General features: G+C 41.1%; 1 protein-coding gene across 6 annotated transcripts in view; it reads right to left on the bottom strand.

Annotated features, from left to right (window-relative positions):
* SORCS2 (sortilin related VPS10 domain containing receptor 2) overlaps nucleotides 1–20,837 on the bottom strand; it is a 543,664-nt gene that overhangs the window by 445,190 nt on the left and 77,637 nt on the right. The gene's annotated exons all lie outside the window — the stretch shown is intronic.

Raw genomic sequence — 20,837 nt, 5'->3', positions numbered from 1 at the left:
CTATGTAAATCTGGACCCTCTGGGCTTACAGTGCTTCCAGCAGTAAATACCTGGAAAAAAAACAGAGGTGCCCAATGTACTCTCAGGCAATGAGCTGTCCCATTTTTTGACTGCAGACACCACTCAATGTACCTGAAGATGGCAGAGGTCAGATTTTACCAAGCAAGGAACACGTCTGTGTTGGAGAGCACTGTGCACAACGTCACGCTAGTCATTAGGTGTAAATCTACAGTCATTCTATCAGCAATGCTGGAAGAGCACCACTTTAAAAAAGGTGAGATTTAGAAGAGAATTAGGCAAACAATTTGTCTGTTTTGTTTGCATGGACCAATTAACAGTAACTGCAAACTGTACTAATGATGCAGGCTTTCTCCAAGTGCAAGCGGCAACAAACCACCTCCTAAACTATTCCCTGTCTAAACGTTAGCTCTTCCTCAAACTTAAAAATGCATTGCGTACCAATTTATTTTAATTACCCATAAGCAACAGGGGGGAACCACTCACATCTTAGTCATTTAAGCCCAAATTTCACTAGGATCGAGATGAGTTACAAAGGCCTCCATAACACAGCTCGGAATGGAAATACTGACAAGCTGTTGAATCTAACGATGCAATGGAGAGATTAAATTTACCTCACAAACCATTTGAATTTGGACAGAGACAGATGGAGAAAGTATATCAAGTGCCTGTATTTCAGGGGGAAAAAATGGAAATATCGAAAACATAATTACAAAATCAATTTAGGAAACATTAAACCTACTAAGGTTTGCATCCTCCAGTCAACAGAGGTTTCAAATGCAACTGCTGAAGGATCAAGACTGCAATTTAATTGTGCAGATATTCTGAATACGTATATTGCAAATAACAGACATTTCTCTCCAGCTGCTCTGTACCCCATGAAAAAAGAGCCGAGCCTCATTGTCCAACCAAAGGACCTGGCTACAAATTCTGGCTCCAAATCTTGGCTCTGATTCTGCTCCTTTTGAAGACTCTGGGAGAATGATTTAACTCCTAATGGCCCAGTATTAATGCTGATTAATCCCACACAAACCCTCTGGTATATCGAGATTTAATTATGGAAACATTTCTAAGCATGGAATTTAGCATGATGCTCCTTTCTCTGTCCACTGGGATAACAAAAAATCAGCCACTAAAACGTTTCCTGGCTCACAGGGGAGCCTTGAGCCACAAAGCCATGTCTCAGACTTCTCCCTTGGGAAGACCTGCACCCTGCCAGACTGCATGTCATCGGGCTGTTCCACCACCCAGGCACATGTTCAGGCAGACCAGGAGCCACAGCAACCTGTAGCTGGCCCATGAATAAGACAGGCTCCTCTCTCAGCCAAACGACAGCCCGAGAAAAGCTCAGCTATATTTCAGTTGTAATTTCAAATCTTTGTATGAATAAAGTAAAACCTTTCTGCTCACACACAATAGCCTCTTTCCCTCAGGTGCTGTTTAGCCTCTGCACTATCTGTATTTTCATGGTGCTAACCACTGAGTAACTAATGGGGGCAGCCTCCTGTCTGAATGTTTCACCTATCCTCTGCCTGAAATTACAGGATGTGTCCCATGTAGCACAGTTCAGTGGGGACAGAAGTGCTAGCAACACCACATTTAACTCCCTGCAACATTAAAACCAGATGAAAAACATCCCTCCTCCTGCGCCTGACCTCGGCTCTCAGCAGGACACCCTTTACTCATCAGCAAAGAGCTGCCCACCTGCAACCATGACCCTCCTCCTCCTCTTCCTGGCTTGACAATCAGCATCCTTGTAAAAAGCAACAAGAGAGAGGTTGGAGAGCAAAAATTTCTTTTCCTAAATGAAGGTTTCTTCAAGAAGTGGGCTGCAGCAGCATGTCCTTCAAGTGCCGGTGGGACATCAACTCGCTGCTGTGCATTCACTCGGTGGCTGGGGAGCAGGTGGGAGTTGGAATAGGAAAGAGAAGTGCATGCAGAGATGTGCTGAGGCTGCCCCAGTCATACGCATGTACAAGCCAACACACACAGCTGTTGAGGGGGCACAAAAGATGATATGGCAGCCCTGGCTGTGCCACATGCTGTACTGGTTATGCGGGTCTTCTGAACCATCCCCTTGAAGCGGGCAGATAAGCCGCTCTCTTACTGGCTCCTCAGGCTCAGCATGTAGGATGAATCCCACAGCCATAGACGAGACTCACAAAGCTTACCAAAAATGTTTTAGCTTCTGACTTTAAGACCAGAAGGACTGCTGTGATATCTCATCTGACTTCTCCTCTGACAGAATGAAGCACATAAATCCCTGAAATTGTTCAGTCCCTTCCAGTACATCTTTCAGAAAGCCATCCCACCAAGGTGAGACATCAAGCGATGGAGATAGAGCAGCATTCCCCGCAGAGACGTTCCTATGAATAACAGCCCCCTGCACCTGGTTAAAAACGTGTGCTTTTTCTTTCTCTTTGAATTTGTCTGGCTTCAGATTCCTGCCACTTGATCTTGCTCTGTCTCCGACACCTGGATTGAAGACCTCTTCTCTCAAAAATTATTCCCTGTGTGGGTAATTATAGTTGTCACGCCATTCAGGAACATGCTACATGTTCTCAGTTCTACCATAATCATTTAAAAAATAGAAGTAGTCTATTTATTTTAAGTAGAAGTTTGTAGACAAAAAAAAAAAAAAAAACACTTCATAAATAAAAATATGAAAAAAAAAATATATCAGAAGAGAGGTTTGGAGATGTTTTTTTAACAACCTTTGACAAAATAATTTCCTTTTTGTAATCATTCTAAGGTTTAGGCAACTTTGTATCTTGGTCTCCCATTAAAATTACATTCTTGAATTAAAAATACATTTCTGAAGGGTTTTTCTCAGCTGCTAACCATCCTCTGCAATGCTCTTGGACTCTTCTGCCTTTTCTTAGATTTTTTTTCCTTCTATTTTTGTTTATGAGCCTTTACAATAAGTTCTTCTGTTGTTGTGAGACACAAAGAAAAAATATTCAAATGCCACGGAAGGATAAATGTATATAGAATCACAATCACGAGCAATATAAATTTATTACTTCTAGCTGTACAACGAGATGACCTTATTTGCAATATGTCACATTAGTTGGCTGGTACATAGTGGCTTTTTGAAATCTGTTAATTCCGCAATAATGTCTTCATAACATCAAACCGTGTACATTAGATAGAATATATATTATCTCATGTATTGAAATAACTTCTCATCACGGGATTTCCTAACTCCTACATCCCCATCTGACAAACATTTAAACAATTTTTACTTCATATTTTAAAGCATGGCTGACAAATGCAGAAGATGAATACTTGCAGGAAAATAGGGGAATAATAATGGGTATGTTTTTTATCTATGACATTGCATTTTTCTGTTTTCATTGTTCACAATGCTAATACAGCCTGGGGAAGAAGAGTGTTGTTTCAAAATGCACCTACTGATAGAAGAAAATCAGTAATAATGGCACCTTCTTTGCCCAAGTATCTACTCCCTTAATCTGAATGCACTCAATTTTCAATTTTTTTTCATATTAAAAATTATATATTTAATATGGGTCATACCAGAAAGCCAATCAAGACAGCTAGGCTTTATTTTTTTCCTGTTTACTCACCCAGCAAAACTGCCATTTGGTTTCCCTCAGGGAAAATAAACAAATAAATAAATAAGTCACCTTTCTACTAACAATAGCAAGAAGAAAAAAACAGACAAACAAACAAAAAAAAAAAAAAACAAACAAACAAACTTGATTTTCCAATGCAGAATTACATTTTTAAGACCTGAAAGTAGAGGGAGGGAATAAATACAAAGCTCCCTCAAGTCATTTTCACAGTCACCTTCCTAACCACACACCCATTTTTCTGACAACAGACCTACCCTAATCCAGAATAGAGGTTGACAATGATGTCAATGTGGTCACAACACGCCATTGTATCTGTCGAGTATCAGTTTCTTTTATTCATAACGTCCTTGTGTTTCGATCTCCAAAGTCACTCAGGTGAATTTACTGAATATATTTTCACAACAGTGTATCAACTGGAAAGGCTTAGGAACACATAATTATTCCATATCATTGCCTTTTACTGCTGAGATGGGAAAAAGTTATCCAACAGGAAAAAAAAAAAAAAAAAAAAAAGAAAAGAAAAAAAAAGAAAAAGACCCATTCCAGAGGACAGAAGGTTTATTTCTTTCTATTTCTCTCTCCCTTTTTTTTTCCAAATGTCCCTTGCTCTTACTTGCTCTTATACTTTCACAAGCAAAACGATTCAGTGCAGGAAATGAAGCGTTAATGCAGCGTCACGACATTTTGAAGCTACAGCTGTTTCAATAGCCAAGATTCTAGCCCTGAATGTACCAGTAGCACTTGGAGCTGAAATCATCTATTGAGTGAAGAAGGGCTTGACCCTTTGCTCAGTGACTTCAAAGTTGTGAGTCATATGGCCCGGAAAGAATCCCCCAGGTCTTTAGAAATAAAAGTGCAACATTACCATTGTGCTCCAAACGGCTGCTGTACAAAAGTGTATTTGCTCCTAATTTATCATTATGCACCAAACCACATTAACAAGTCTGAAAATTTAAATTGTACCTCTCACGGGATAAATGCAAAGGAGCTGGAAGTTGCAGCCATTGCCAACAAGGTCTCCTTGACCCAGGCTCCCACCTGCAAACCCAGGCCAGGAGGAGATGCCTCCTTACAAGGAGCTCCGTGACTCCACAAGGCTAGTGCACCTCTGGGAGAGGGCTATTGGGTAACATCTACAGGAATTGCTTTGCCAAAGAGTGGACAGGAACCACAAGTGCCAAAAACCTCCCTGTCTGCAATCTTCTTCAGCAAAGATTGCCCCGTGTAATGTTTGCAGAATGCTCTTCACTTTGCTTAACACAAAAACCTTGTGTTTGGTATTATGGGAAAGACGCACTTTGATCTGTCACCCAACCTCTGTTCCAATGAAGAGGCATTGTTTAAGAGTCTCCCAGAACACATTAGTCCCAACAGACCCAAAGTAATTCATGATTCTTATAAGACATGAAAGAATGAATACTAAAGGATACAACAAAAACTTTGTCTTCCTTAAAAGTGGTCTTTTAATTCAACATATCTGCACACAAAAAGTGACAAACAAAGCTGAATCTGATGTGGGGAAAAAAAGAAAAAAAAAAAAAAAAGCATTTTGCAGATGGACCAGTAACAATAAAACCCTCCCTGAAATGACTGGCTTGTCAGGCATGCAAGATGCACCTGTCTGGTGACAGCTCATCCTTGGTTTTCCTGCCTGGGGCTGCTGTAACACTGCCCTATATCTGCAGAGTCTAAAGGGTCAACTGTATGAGGGCTTTGCCTATTTAAAAGCCTGTGCAACCCATTTCCTTACACAGAACATCTCATGCATTGTGCTAGCACACAGTGACACTACTCAGAAATTTTTAAGATTTAATTGTTTTCTGTTTTTCGTTTTAAGCTTTGGCTAGGGAAATGTTACTATGGAAAAATATAAATGCTCTGCTTAAAAAAGCAGAAGGGACCCACAAGGCTCACCAACTCAAACCAAAATCGATCATCAAGTCCACCAAAATTACTCAAGGTTTTTAATTCATCTCTTCTGGACTTAGCATGGTACAAGCTGAAGCAGAATCTGGCCCTTTCCATTTCCCATAAGCTTAAAATAAATCCCTGAGATGTGGCTTCATTACTCTCTTCCTCAGATACAGGAACAATATCGGGTTAGATCATTAATGTCACAGGGTCACTGGAGTCCAAAGCACTACAATGATTTTGACCAGCTGAGGGAGCAGGTCTCTTGTTCCGTAATGATTCAATAGGTGATAAATCTGTTCATTCTGGAAGGATGTTGCTATCAAATGTGCATCGACTTCTTACGAGGATTAAAACATCTATTTGGATCTGAAGAGATACCCTTTCTAAATTAAATGTGTGCTCACCATGTAGCGTTTCACAATAATCAAATAAGAGGGCAGAGAACGACACGGCAGCCCGAATGCTGCTGATGCTGATGGTTGTGGATATCACAAAGCTAACACATCTGTAATTAAAAACTATTAATAACTACAACAACAAACACTGCAAGACCCGATGGCCTCAGGAAAGCATGGAGAATAAAAACAAACAGGAACAAAATGCAGGGGGAGGTATCTCATGGAAAGGCAGTCTGTGGCTCCATCTAGGTTTGCCAGGCCTCTGGCTAGGATGTCCACCTTCTCCTACCTGGGTCAGGCAGCCAGACTGAAGAATATTCTGCCCTGTAAGGCTCTGGGCTGATTTATTTAGACCACACCAGAAAAAGAAACTCATCATGAAAAAACACTTACAGAAGGTGGAGTTAATTCTTGCCAGCTTTGGATCCAGGCAGATCTAACAAGCTTAACCTTGTCCCACAGCTGTTGGACAGACAGAAAATTTGCTTGCACCTGGCATCAGGAAGGCAGCAAAATATTGGTGGCTGAGCAAAAATAAGGCTCTTGTGTCCAACTTGTTCCTCAGCGTCCAGAAGCCAAAGCTCTAAAAGATTGTGGTACCTCCTTGCTGGAAGACAAAAGCAATGTCCTTCTAAAGATGCTGTGTCATGGAGGATTTGCTGCCACGTACACACATCCTTCCAACTTAGATGAAAGTCTCATAAATAAAATTAACAAAACTGACTCTCTCCCTGGCAGGTCATTTTTTATTATAGCCAAATTTCTTAACAAGTAGCAATTACTAAGCCACATTGCTTGTAAGTGCACCCAACAGCCACAGACTACAGGATGACATATTATATCCATGAATACCTCACAATTGAAATACATTTTCCCTACGGGACTACATCACTGCTTGATTTAATTTTTCCTGACATTTGGCCTGGAGCTTCTTTAAAGAAATGAACTTAGGATGGCTTTGCTGACAGCAAAGGACAAACCATGGCTATGTACTCAAACCTTACTTAAATCATGCACACTACCCTTTAAAAAATACTAATCCTGCAAGAATTGCAGGATACGCACTGAAATCTATTAGTCAGAGTTCATCTTCTACCATTTGAGGATGAGCTAGAGGTCCACATACACAGTATCAATGGTCCAATATAAATCATAACATTGTGAAGGAATAAATACTTTCACCAGCGACAAATTTATAGACGTGGAAGGAGATGTGCCAACTCGTCAGAATCCCTACCAGTGTTTTTTACAACCTCAACAGTTCTCACTATGAATCATCCGTATTCAGTTTTGGACTGGCTTCTTTTTCCTTTTCCTCCATGATGTTCTCTAAAACACAGGAACTTTAAAAATAAACAAATAAATGAATAAAAAGCCATTTCAGGGGTAGTCTATATAAAGAATGGCAAATGGAGTAACTTATTGTAAACTGGGGGAAAGGAGATGGATTAGGAATTAGAGCACTACAGGGCTTCTAACAAATCTCCTTTCTGAACAGTAGCCAAAGAAGTCCACATTCATTCTCCAATTAGGTTATATCTTTGTCTTTAACATTAGGAAGCTGTTATTAATGTTATGAAGCTGTGTGCCTCTCCAGATATTAAATTTAATGCCTATTAGAAGTGACACGTTGACAAGTTCAGAGGAGGAAGTCCTCTGGCTGTGATACAGGCACAGCAACACCTACGCAGCATTTCCAAGGGTTTCCTGAGAGCCCAGCTCAGTCGTGTGCCTGAGGAGCACCCTGAGGCTGTATGATCTCCACTTCTGTTTGAATCTTGGTTTCAGCATTGAGGGGAGCTGAATATACCATAAGGAGAACTACGTAGTTTCAACTCTGAAACTACAGGTAATTTCATTAATTTATTGTCACAAAACCAGATAGAAATGGGTCACAAAGGCTTAGAAAAAGAAAAGCATGAACAAAAATAATATTAGGGCTGAATCAGTTTTAAGGGACCAGGCTCTTCTTCTCATTCCCCTGAGGACAGTTTTCTGAGCTCTGCATCTTCACCTTGGAATAACCTAATAGTAAATGCTGCTCAACACAGGCAGATCTGGGGCTGGCATTCGGACAAAACAGCACGTGAATGCAGACAGCCCAACAGCAGTGGGAAGAAAGTCATTCAGGAACCAGAGAAGCACTGTGCCAAGTCAAACCAGGACACACGTTAACTGTTTGCAGTTACCATTGTATTAGATGCACCCCAGGTTTTGTTTCTGAAGCACCTCACAAAATAAACAAGTTTCTCGGGTTCAGCATGACCTTCTCCATATGAGTAACTCTAAACTCAATTACTTCTTACACTCTTTTATTGTCCTTCCAATCCTCTTTTCTTCCTGCTTTCTAGGGCAACCTGACCACCCTTCAAAGTCATGAACATGGAATAACCCATCTCTGGGTCGCAACTGGTCAGTTTGGGACTAATATCTGCCATGTTGGCCAATCTTTGAATGCATGAATCTTTGAATCAATGACAGAATGCTTGAAAGAAGATTAGATCTGCCTCAAGAATAGCAAAATAGAGAAATTGGGCCTAAATTTGTCATGCATTGAATGCCTGCTAATCACAGCATAGCCATTTCTAATTCTTACAAGTGCATGGCCTACTTGTTTGGGGAAACCACAGGACAATATGCTTCAGGTTTATGCCTTAAGAATCATCTCTTTCCTTTTTCATGTATCTCTAGAATTACTTTTGTACCTGCCATCAGGGTATCTTTTATGCCCTGAGCCATCTTCAAGAATGCAGAGAAACAAGCACAAAGCAATTGAGTTCCTGTTTATCAGACAAACCCTGGTCACTGACTAATCAAGTGTTCTCACTGAAAACATGAAGCAAAATGCATTTAAACTACCATAAAGTAAAGAAATAGAAAGGTTTCCTAGAAGAAATATTGCCTATACCAACCCTGTGTCATACAGTGTTGGTGAAATTTGCATTTTGAAAAAAAAAAGAAAATAAAAATAAAGATCATCTTGACTTCATAACTAAGTCAAAAAGTCTCAATTGGATGTTTGAAAATACTTCATTTTGGAAATGCCAAAAACGTCTTTTAAGCCTTTGAGTTTGCACAGAAGACTAGCCTGATTTCTCTCTCTCAAGAACAAACATCTCATTCCAGTTCAAATGAACTGAATTCTTCTTCAGAAAATCAATTCTTTTTGCTGAGCTTTTGCTCTGTTCTATCCATCTAGCACACCTCAGCCAAGTCTCCTTCTGCCCATGTTACTCTCAATAATAACGATTTTCACTCCACAAATGCTGTAACTCAGGCTCCTCGTCTTGTCCTCAGTTTCTTTCGCTTGAGGCAGGCAGAACAAAAAGACAGATCGCCTGTCTTAGGGCTTGTATTTTTCTCCTAGGGATACAGGAGGGCCTTGGTGTGACCAAAGCAAGTCATTTAGCTCTCTGCTGCTGTCTCATGTACTTAGGGCAGAACATCATCAGGCAGGTAACGTCCCTGCACCACAACTCTTCATGCTCAGTGGAACAATAACTTCATTAAAGGACCCAAGCTGTAATCTTTCCGTGCAAGGTTTTAAATTCAAACATGTCTTGGTTTGCAGAATGGTAAGTAAATTTGTTTCTTAACAACACTGTAAACCTCTTAAAACATGTATAAGCAGCAGAACAAAATCTCAACTTTGCTAGGGCAGAAAATGATATTTTAGTGCTAACTCTGGTCCATTAGATTTTAATTGGCTCCAGCTGGCAGTCCCATAAACTATAACATTTTTTTTTACCTGAAGCTGAGCAGCTGTCCACACAAAGAGCATAAAAAAAATCCCTACCCAGGAAAAAGAAAGAATACATTGCCTGTAACTGCTTCCTTACAGTTTAATACAGAACCACAGTCAGTGTGCCACAGCGAACAGCTCTTTCAGAGCACTTTTTTTTATCCAAAAACCAAATCACCTCAAAAACTTAAATTCTGCTATATATTGAGAAGAAAATAATATCTCTGCTTTACCTGCCTGGCTGGATGCACCATGGGAAAGAGTACCTCAATTCTTCATGCTGGCAAACTCAACAGGCACAATGGCTCAGACTGGGCAACTCCTTCAAGTGTCCTCACTCAAGTAAAAAGGCCTTAATTGTGGAAACTATGGAACCAAATTAGCTCTGCCACCACAACAATGAAGTGCAATTTTAGTCCACGTAATTTACAGGCAACTGTCCTCATATCACCTATATATGTGTAGATAGATAGATATCAATTATATACAGTTCACAAAAAAAAAAAAAATATAGCAGCTTGATCAGATTATAATGTAAATAATAATATAAACCCAAAGTAAAGAGCAAACCAAAGAGATATTGCAGATTTTCACTGGATGACAAAGATCAAAACTTGGTCTGCTGGATATAAATTGTAATATTATCTTGTTCTTTCATTTATTTCCCTTTGAGAATGGAAAAAAAATGAATTTCAGTCTGATCTAAATAAAAATCTTGAACCCCTTGGAGGAGGGGCTGCTTCAGAGGAGATGAACAAGTCTTTCAGAAATACGCCACACGAATCATTTTGTGACAACAGCCTGCAGCAGTCCCCACTGCCACTGCTATGTTTTCTCCCAGTAAGAAACAACACAAAGATGGTCCCACCAAATTCTGCCAGCACTGCCAAATGGTCAACACGCAGACAAAGAGCTGCAAAAATCCCCTTCAGCAAAGGAGATGTACCAGACCCATAAGAACAGGGATTGGAACCGACTCCTCTTTAATATCCCAAAAAGGTGCATTACACTCTCTGCCAGCTCCCTGCCCTCCTGCTGTCACAATGCTCTTCTGAAGAGCCACAAAAAAATAAAATAAAATAAAAACCACTAAAAAATGTACACCTGCGTATGCAAGCACAGGCCCTGAGAGCCTGAAGCCTCAGAGCTTTTCTCTCCTGCTCAGGGAGTGCCTGTGAGGATGCCCAGCTCGGCTTTCCAGCCTGCTCTGGCGTCCCTCCTCCCAACACTCACTCCAGCAATAAAGCAAACAGACAAGGCTATTTAAAAAATGACCCTAATGATGTAAATTAGACAAACATTAATAAACTCAGCAGGTTATTTCGCTACTGGAAAACCCACCGTAGATCAGCACAGCTCTCGTGTTGGTGATTCATATTGTTATACAAGGCCTGCGTCTGAAAATAAAGGTTCCACAGGAGGCTTGCATTGAAAACACCTTATCCGCCAGGATCGCCTTTATTATTGCTGCACTACAAAGAGGCCAATAAAAGAGCTGTATTAAAACAGGCCCCCTGTTACCAGAATGCTGTGATTAAATGTTTGACTTACAGTTTGCTTTATTAAGCAAAGCAAACACCATCAGCTTTCCAGATTTTTGAACTTTGAGTCATTTTGTAGCATTAGGGTTGACCCAAACCTGCTCACATCCTAAGAGCCTGGAAACCACACATAATGCAAACCTACCGGTTGTATTTTATCCTACTGTAAAATGTTAGGCACCTGATTATAGAAGGGTTAATTTTCCTTTACAGGGATCTCTTAGAGCTAGAAACACAGAGCAATGAAACAGTTTTTTTGCTCTTGATGGTAAAAGGTTTATGCCAGACAGCTACAAATTCTCATTTTAAAAGAAATATGTGGTCTGATATTAATGTCTAGTCAAACAATTCTTATGTTGGCTAATGAAGTCATTTCTGTGTGTGAAATACTACATCATTCTCAACAGAAGAAAAAAAGACTGAAAACACTGAAGTAAGCACTCTTTTCCTACCTCCATGCTGGAGGGAAACTTGTGCATGAAGAGAAGCTCCTACAACACCTGTAGCAGGACTCAGATCGATGGGGCTGTCAGTGTGACCAGCGAGTGAGATCCCCAAGCACCTACCAGTCAGGCTCCACCCTTGCAGGACTTCTCCAAATATATTGCCACTCCTCATCCTGACTTTGGGGACAGGATGCCCATTTAGGCACTTGAGAGCTCTCCCAGCACTGTCTTCTGCAGTATCCTGGTATGGATGATTAATATTGTACAACACAACTATTAAATCAGATGCTTAGCAATAAAAAACATGGAAATGGACTAAAGTGCATCTCCAAATGCTGGTTTTAGCTATGTCAGCAACCATTGCACAATGCCAAGGCCCAAACTGTCTATATTCAGACACCAACCTCTGCTTCACTACCTACATTTATCATCAAGGCTCTAAGATAGCCTCAAATCCTACAGCTCAGCTGCTCCTTCAGTCCCACAGGTGCACAGATGCACAAGTCAGTACACAGAAAACAAGGCAGCTTTGGCCCTGGGTTGCTGAGATGCTCACAGGTCCATCGCAACAAGCCAGACCCTTCTCACCTGCTGTGCTGCAATGGTCCAGTTCATTTTGTGATGCCATATTCATCTTGCTGTAAACTGCAAAAAGGGGCGCTTGGATTCAGCTTACAGATGGATACCTAAATATAGGTGTCGCACGCAGATGTTCACATGTAAATAACTCACCTGAGCGCTCAACGGAGTCCAAGTCAGCTGCTCAGCTCATCCTAAAGCAGGCACTTCGATTTGGTTAGTTGACCAGCTCTAGTCTGCCTTGCTTCAGAACCTGGATGGCTTTACACTCCTACAATGAGATCTTCATCGACTGCACAAGCTTAGACTCCTGCTTCACATGTAGACAGCTCTACTTAGATATTTAAATTCACAAACAGAATCTTACCCCAAATTCTAAAGAGATGATGGAGGCGCAGGTTTTGCTGAATGTTTCTGTCATCCTGTCTTTTCCACTCCAAAGGGATAATTCCTCCTTTATTAGGAATGTGGCAGAGCTTACACCAGAGACAGATTTTACAATATACCTATTTGTTAGTTACAGATGAAAGAAGTACCTGCTGTTCCTCCTGCCTGCAACTTGTAGGTATAAACTAAATTTCAGAAATGTGACTTAGCCATTGTTCCTCACTTAAGGTATAGCTGTTCTGCTCCACTGCACCATTCAGTACCATCAAATTTGTGAGGCCACAAAGGATTTAAGCATGTCATTTAATCATTCTCCAAAAGGCATGCTGAACAATGTCACATCTTTATCATTGCATATGGCATCACTTACCCTGATAGCTGTAAAAGCAAGAATCACTGTTAAGCATTTAATCCTGTCAGACAGGGATATTAACCTGCTATTTTAGAAGCCATTGCCATCTGATCTGTGCAGCACTGACAATGATGGCTTCCAAAGGAACAATTCTTTCTGCCAAGAGAAAGAATCGTACAAATAGCTCTGATGGAGGTGGAACTCTAGACCTGCTGGAGAAAACTTTTGATGGAAGTTATTTCAGCAAAGGCAGTGTGGGGAAAAAAAAAAAAATGAGTTCTCTAAAACATTCATTACCTTCCTGTCATACATAACAGATTAATCTCTTTCCCTCAGTTGTCGGTATACTTGCATACATTATTCACTTATCTGTGCCTACAAAGAAAGCCAAAGAATGGCCTCTTGCCACTTTTAATACCCTAGCAAGGATCTCAGCCCTAAAGTATGCTTAAAGGGGGAGAACAAGCGTGTAAACAGAAGATTTTGAATCATATATTAAACATTTGCTTGAACGAGTACTGCACCGAGACTAAGCACAGCAACTGAAGGAAGCAACTGGACTCTGGCTCTGGGCACACCACAGCCCTACCAGCTGGATTCAGTTGACAACGACTCTTTCAGCCATGAGATGTTTCATTCATATTTCACACAATGGCTACATGAGTAATGAACAGATGGTTTTGCTATTCACACCACTTAGTGGAGCATGAAATGATGCACTGACAGGTAGGAGAGAAAAGAATTCAAAGCAGGTGTTGAAGTAATACTGTGTACAGGACGTCAAAATGCAGGGTGCAAAACACTTAAAAATTCATTCAGAGTCTCCAGCCTTAGACGTGTTAATAACTGAATCCTTTTTGTTTTGGAGGGGGCAAAAATAAGAACAGGCAAGGGCATTTTGGAGTGAATCCTACAACTAATCCATCCAGGGCTGGATGTTCTTCCTTGCTAATGGGAGAGAGACGGGGTCATCCACATACATGACCTCCAAGCCTGACTACGTGGGACTGAAAGCTGGAGGTCTAAACCAACTCCAGCTGGAGTAACAGGCAGCTGCTGTCCAATTAGTAGAAAATGCATGGTCTTCATCACCGCTCTGCTCACTGTACTGGCTGATGAGAAAACAGTCAAAAAATAAATTAAAAAAAAGGTTAGAAAAAAAGCAAAGTTCTGATCTTCAAATTACCCAACTATTTGGCAGTTGCCCTCAGCTGGAAACCACACTAGTGAGTTTCTGCAACCATGGGATGTTGTCTGGGGCTGGAAGTTGATTCCTCCTCAAGTCAACATGCAGACAACCCAAAGCAGTGCTTATAAGTGCTGCTGGTTTCCCTTGGAGTTAGTCAAATCATGCAGAACCTCACACAGGAATCAATAATAATAATAATAATAATAATAAACTTCTATATACATTTTGGTTCCTCTTTAAGTTTCATGCTTGATTTTGATTTTTAAGCCTGATTCGTGGATTTAAGACTGATTTTTTTCAATATTGTAACAAGGAATCTAGTAGGACATAAATTTAATTTCTTCCTAAAATTTTAATAAAATATTAAACAATTAATTAAATACTAGTTAGCAACAAAATACAAAGTAAATTTAGTATTATAGTGAATATTACAGGTTCTTGCTGCAACAATGACTATGTAAGTGAAAAAAAAAAATTAACTTCTCTTCCATGGGGCACTCAATCTCCATGTGAGGAGCAGCCAACCTACTCATTTTATTCACCATTAAGGTTTTACGTATACTACTTATCTTCATGGTCCCTTTCTCATGTTTTTGAACAAATACCATGCTAAACATTAGGTGTCAGGATAGATTCCCCATCCACACACAAATGAGAAGCAGCAGCTTCTCTGCTCAACAGCCCTGTGCAGCCAGCTTTAGTGCGACAAGCCTTGGACCTCACGGCAGCATTGTTTCCTGCAAACTTTGCGGTATAATAAAAATAGAAACTGTTAACTAGGAAAGATGAAATGCAATCATGAGAGTTATGGCCTACTCAGGTAGAAGACATCCACTGCCACGAAATCTGCAGCGATCCCGGCTGATGCCAGTGGATCAGGGCATGGGCTTTGTATCTTCTCCAAAAGAGGGCACCTGCAGAACCACCGCGCAGCTCCGGCTCTGCCTCTGCATTGACTCGGAGGAAAGAGACTGCCATCTACTGAGTTAACCCCTCTATTAGCAAAAAAAAAAAAAGGAGCTAAAACAATGAAGAGGAAGTTAATGGTTAAGGAAAGGAGGTTAGAGAGTTTCCATTGATATCAGCTATCCATGCTAACAAGGATTCAACAGGGACCCATGAGAACAATTTTAAGTAAGTCATTTTCTTCTCTTCCCTCCCTCCCTAGCTTCTTTCCCACAGTCCACAAACAGATTTTCTAATGGGAATTATTCATCCAATGTACACTTTCACACCATCTAACCCCTGTAAATCCTTTTGCTCTGAAGGACAGAGACTGCTGTGTCTGCTATTTTGCTACACTGAGGAATGAAAGGGAAAAGGCAAAATAACAGAAAAATAAATCAGAGGAGAGGGTGGTAGAGATCTGCAAGAAAAGGGGAGGCTTTGGGGCACTCACAGAGATCATTAAAACATTTATATGAAGCAGTCAGTAGAAAATACCAGAGAAAAAGCAGCACAACATCATGAGTAAAGGAGCATTGCCACAAACAGCTCGTTCCCACTGATGGTGCATGGGGTTGCTGCCATTAAGACAGCACTTAATAATCCTTAGCACTTCAACAGCACCTCAAAGCAAAGATCCCAAAGCAATCACAAACATTAATATCCTTGCTTCCACCACGTGTTCTGCATGCCCATCTATTAATATCCATCAGAGCTCACCATGTTCAATACCTTGCAGTACCAGCCTCCGATTGATTAAAACCCTCCAAACAACTTGATGAGCTATGAATTACTCCCTCCAATTTAGCCAGGAAGAAACTAAGAAACAGAAGAAGTAATTTCAGAAGATGCTGCGAGCCTCCAGGTTCCACTAATTTTCCTTGCAACCCGGAGAGTTCCTACAGCAAAAATAAAGCTGAAACAATCAGTCCCAAGTGCCTGTATCAATAAACAGCTAATTACCCAAACAGCAAGTGCTGGCAGTGCTGGGTGTCCAGCAGGAATAACAAAGCTGTGGGTTACCTCAAGAAACTAGGTGGCTTATGTAAGCAGCTAGTTGCAGAACAAGTAAATTTAATATTTTCTCCATGTGATTTTTCAGATGTCATCCAGCAAGTTGATATCAAGGCTGGGATTGGAATATGTGGCTTTTTATTCCAAGCCCCAAATGCCATTTTGTTTCTCTCACAATGGAAAGTGAACCAAAAACAAGAGGGTAATTATTTTATCCCAGGATATCTCAACTCCATTTAGCCAACTCTGCCCTCAAGGCAATAAAACTTTTCCGCTTTGCTTCTTCCCAGTGCTGTTACAACGGGCATTACCATATAATTTCAGCTGGCTGCACCTGTTCTTGACGATGTCACTTTCCAACTGTGCAGAGATTTGGAAATGGTTATTAAACACTCATCAAAGAATAAAAACAAAATTGAATCTAAATGGACTCTGCTACACTCCATGGAAGAGAGACAGCTGGCACAGCAATCGCGCACGGAGGCGTCCTGTCGGGCTCCGCAAGGAATGCCATCAGGCTCCACTGGTGGCATCGCGGCCGGAGTGACAGGCTCCCACATCCCAGCCTATCAGTTCAAATCGATTTTGCATACATAGGAAGAGATATCTTGCTTGGTTTCCTTCTAACAGGCTGCTGAATGTGGCCACCTGAAGGGAATTAATTCTGCTGGTTTGTTAAAAATAAAAATATATATATATCAATATCACTGATCACTTTTTGTCTCATGCTCTTTTAAGGAGAATCGCCCGTTCTCACTCATCATTCAAGGCAGAAATGGATGGAATAAAAGTAATTTTTTATACTGTACCGCCTCTGGGAAAAAGAGAGAGCTTCATGGGGAAGTCCACCGCCTGCTTATTACAGCCAGCATTATGTTTATTGAAACAAAGAGTCTCTTGCGTGGACTGATGAGATGCTGCACTCTCCCATCTCCTGGGGAGACCCTATGTCAGACACGCGTGGCTCAGAAGAGCAGTGTGGGAAGTGGCTGGCAAACCAAAGGCTCTTGGAGATGTACTCAGAGAAGACCCAGGCTTCCACATGCCAGCTCACTGCTGGTACTGCCCACACCGTTGGGTTTAAAGGCAGCTCCCAGGAAGCCTTTAGCAATGCACTGATAACACAACCAAGCACCGTCTCAGAGGAGAAGGCACTAAGATAAGGAGAATTACCGCACTCCTTATAATTGATCAGATTTCGAGCTTTTACAGCCCATTCAGAAGTTAGTGCCTCTAAACTCTGTGCTAACAAACTCGGCAGCAGCACCTTGGGGTAATCAAAAGGGCTCCAGAACCAGAGGCTGTAAAACACTGAGAACTGCAAAGGATAAAGAGAAGTGGCCAGATTTTCTTCCCCACACTATAAAACCTACAAGAATCTGATCTACAAGTAGCAAAGATACCATTCTCAGACAGAAGAGGTACAAACAGCAGGGGATATTCATACACAGCACATCTGTGTCATCTCGATTTGGTTGCAAAGTTATCGGCTACAATTCTTCTGCTTGCTGCAGAGTCATGCATATTTCTACCCATTTCAAAGTGTGATTTGGAGCTAAAGATGGTATTACAGAGATGTTGTGACATTTTTCTGCTCAATGACTGGAAAATGTTAGTAAATAACTGATTTCTTTGCTATGCAAACTGTCAAGTTACAAATGGAGAGGGTGACGGAGGAAACCTCAGGGGAATGGCCTGAGCGTGTTGCTTATCAGCGGTCTGCCTTTGCCAAATGCAGCCGTCACAGAAAGCACGTGAATCTCAAACAGTTAAAACTGGAAATCCCAAATATCCCCAGAGACTGGCTAATGGGATACAGAGCTTTTCACCTCCGGGTCACTGGCCCAGCTCCAGCTCCTCGCAGGAGCAATGACACCATCAGGCAGGATGCTCAGCTGGGGTAAAAGGGTTTTCCTAAACCAGCTGAGGACTTGCTGCTAGTCAGCAATTTTGGAGAAATAATCCATCTCACCCCAGTCCTCCTCTTAGAGCAGCCTTCAACTTCTGCATGCACAATGCCCTGCTATCACTACCAAGGCATATTAATGTTGAGGGTGAGGTAGAAATACGCTGCCCAGTGTGCTTATTTGAATTTCAACACTTTCATCTTCTGTCATGGTTGACAGTTCCCAATTCAGTGTTACGTATTAAGCTCTTTTATTCAAGATTTTTTTTTTACTGTTTCCCCCCACTAATCTGCTTCCTATAAATGGTCTGACAAACTCATACCAAACCAGAGAGGGAAGGCAATGGGGAAGAATGCAAATAAAAAAGTAGATAAACTTTTAGGCTACAGAAGAATGTTTTTTCATACAATGATACTGAAGAACTGACTCCCACACACGGTTAGAGATGTCACACGTATAAATGGATTAGAGAAATTAGAGAAATAAATTGCAGTCATGAAATGTCTGATTTAACGGGCACTGGAACAGGACTACAGACACTAAGAAGTTGTCCTAATTCCAACTGAAGTCAAAATGAACAACTCCACCTGCTTGAATAGCATGAGGACAGTTCTGGTGGAATAACACAAGTGATAAATTCATCTCCAAATATCTGGATGTGCGTTCAGAATCATGGAATAAAGCAGAAAAGATCTCTGGAGGTCATCTGGTCCAGTACCTTGCTCAAAGATGTGTCAACTTCCAGGGTAAAGCTGGCTGCTGATGGTTGTAGCCAGCCAAAGGTTGAATATCTCCAAGGGTGGGGATTCCACAACTCATCTGGGCACCCGTTCTATTGCTTAACCACCGATGGTTCTCATGGTTGAAAAAGTTTTTCCTAATATCTAATGGGATTTGCCCTCGTTTCAACTTGTGTCTAGGTGAAGTCCAAGAGGCTGACCCAGCACACCTTTCAAATATTGTTGGAAAAGATCACTCCTGCCATACCTGGAAAGGCTAAAAATTTGGAGAGAAGGCCAAAAGGGGATGTGTTTCTCAATGCAAAAGTAATGGACAGGGTAACGCTGCTCCTCAACTCTGGCTACTTCTGAGAGGTGCACCCAAGGAAACGAGTAGAAGATGGGTTTAAAAAACACATCAGGAAGTATTTCTTTATACAGCAGTTAGGTTGTGGAGACAGAATCGGGAAGTTCAAAAAGGGATTATAAAATTTGGCATCAGCAGGTCCATAATCAAGTATTAAGAGGAATAGATGGGGATCCATCCTCTAGCACCCTTCACTTAATCATCGTAGATGTTGGAGTACATGAACAAGGGTGAAGGAATGTGGCTAGTGCTGACTAGTGTCTCCTGTTGCCACTGCCTGGGACAAACCACTGTACTAGACAAAGCATTGACATGACCTTATACAGCATTTTTATCCTCTTGTTAGCAGCAAAAAGGATTAAGAATGTCCCTGAACCACTGCTATTCCCACCCAGACAGGCTTCCTGAGGCCTAATGACATTCTGTATTCTCTGCTCTTTTTTTCCTCTTTGACAGAAAAAAAAAAAAAAAAAAAAAAGAAAAAATGCAGCTGGAAAAGAGAAAGAAAACTGCTTGTTTGGCATTTCAGAATCTATGACGTTAATTGCTGTGATTCTTCCCAACACCAGGAAGCAAAGTCTGTGCAAGCAGTCAATAACACCAGCGTCAGAATTACAGATGGCGAAGCAGCCCTTAAGTATCTCCTTCTCAGAGGCACGATACGTACATTTAACCCCATTAATATCTATCCTACGTACATTTATGGTTTGGGTAATTTCCATCCTGAGGTACCACTCCTGTTATTCGAGACACCGCAGACATTGTGCCTGAGGAGGTTATTTCCACACAGGCAGGATGGTTTTTGTGACTACACAGTTTGCTGCAGGTGATGTTGTAAGACATACAATCTCTGCTATATTAACTTCATCACGGTAGTCCCCTAGGATACTTTACTGGAGTGTCTTCTTAGTATAAATCTCCATTTTTAAAACAAAAATGACCGGAGTTAAATTTAGTCCTCTGTTCTAACTGAGCAGCTTCAGGCACTGTCAGAACCATACCTCCGATGTCTTCGGGAATTTGGTGCTGAGCAGTACCACACAACAGAGCACGCATATGGCCAAAACCAGTTCTCACAAAGCAGCTGATGGTATAGAAAGTATAGCATCATTTTCTTTGACCTACAAGACGTTACAGTATTAATGACTTACATATTCAAAAGCTTTTGACTAACTCTCAGACAAAACAGTGGAACAGTGTCAATATTTATGAATATATGAATACATTAAGATAATAGCAACAAGAATTCTCTCCTGCTAATCGATTCCTTTCCGGTAAAGATTCAGCATGAACTGCAGTCCTCTTAGTTATCTGTTCTGCCTTGATTCGTCTCTGACAGAAAGACATACATATTCTCAGGCAAATTTGGGATTATTAGGGGTGTATGTGGGGTGGGAGGGGTTGTTTTGTTCTGTCTGAAAGGGAGTCATTTCTATTTGTAAATGCATTGCAGCTCCAGTTGAGAATTATTTTTCCACTAGGCATTTACCAGTGAACAATACCCACCCTGGAACTGCTGAATTTCTGCTGAAAGCTTAAATTTTCCAAAATAGCTGGTGATTTCACATGCCTAACGTAACAAGAAATATTGAAAGGACTTGACTTTCACAAAGTGTTGAGGATATGCTCCCTCAGAACTGCAGCTTTTTATGGGGCAACAAGATAGATATCCAAAATCATTAGTGATTTTCCAAAAGATAAATCAGTGAACAGCTCCTAGGAT

The sequence above is a fragment of the Aythya fuligula genome, chromosome 4, assembly GCF_009819795.1.
Source record: "Aythya fuligula isolate bAytFul2 chromosome 4, bAytFul2.pri, whole genome shotgun sequence".
Classification (NCBI taxonomy): domain Eukaryota; kingdom Metazoa; phylum Chordata; class Aves; order Anseriformes; family Anatidae; genus Aythya; species Aythya fuligula.
Note: the sequence above shows the minus strand (reverse complement) of the source record. Positions and strands in the feature narration are given on the sequence as shown.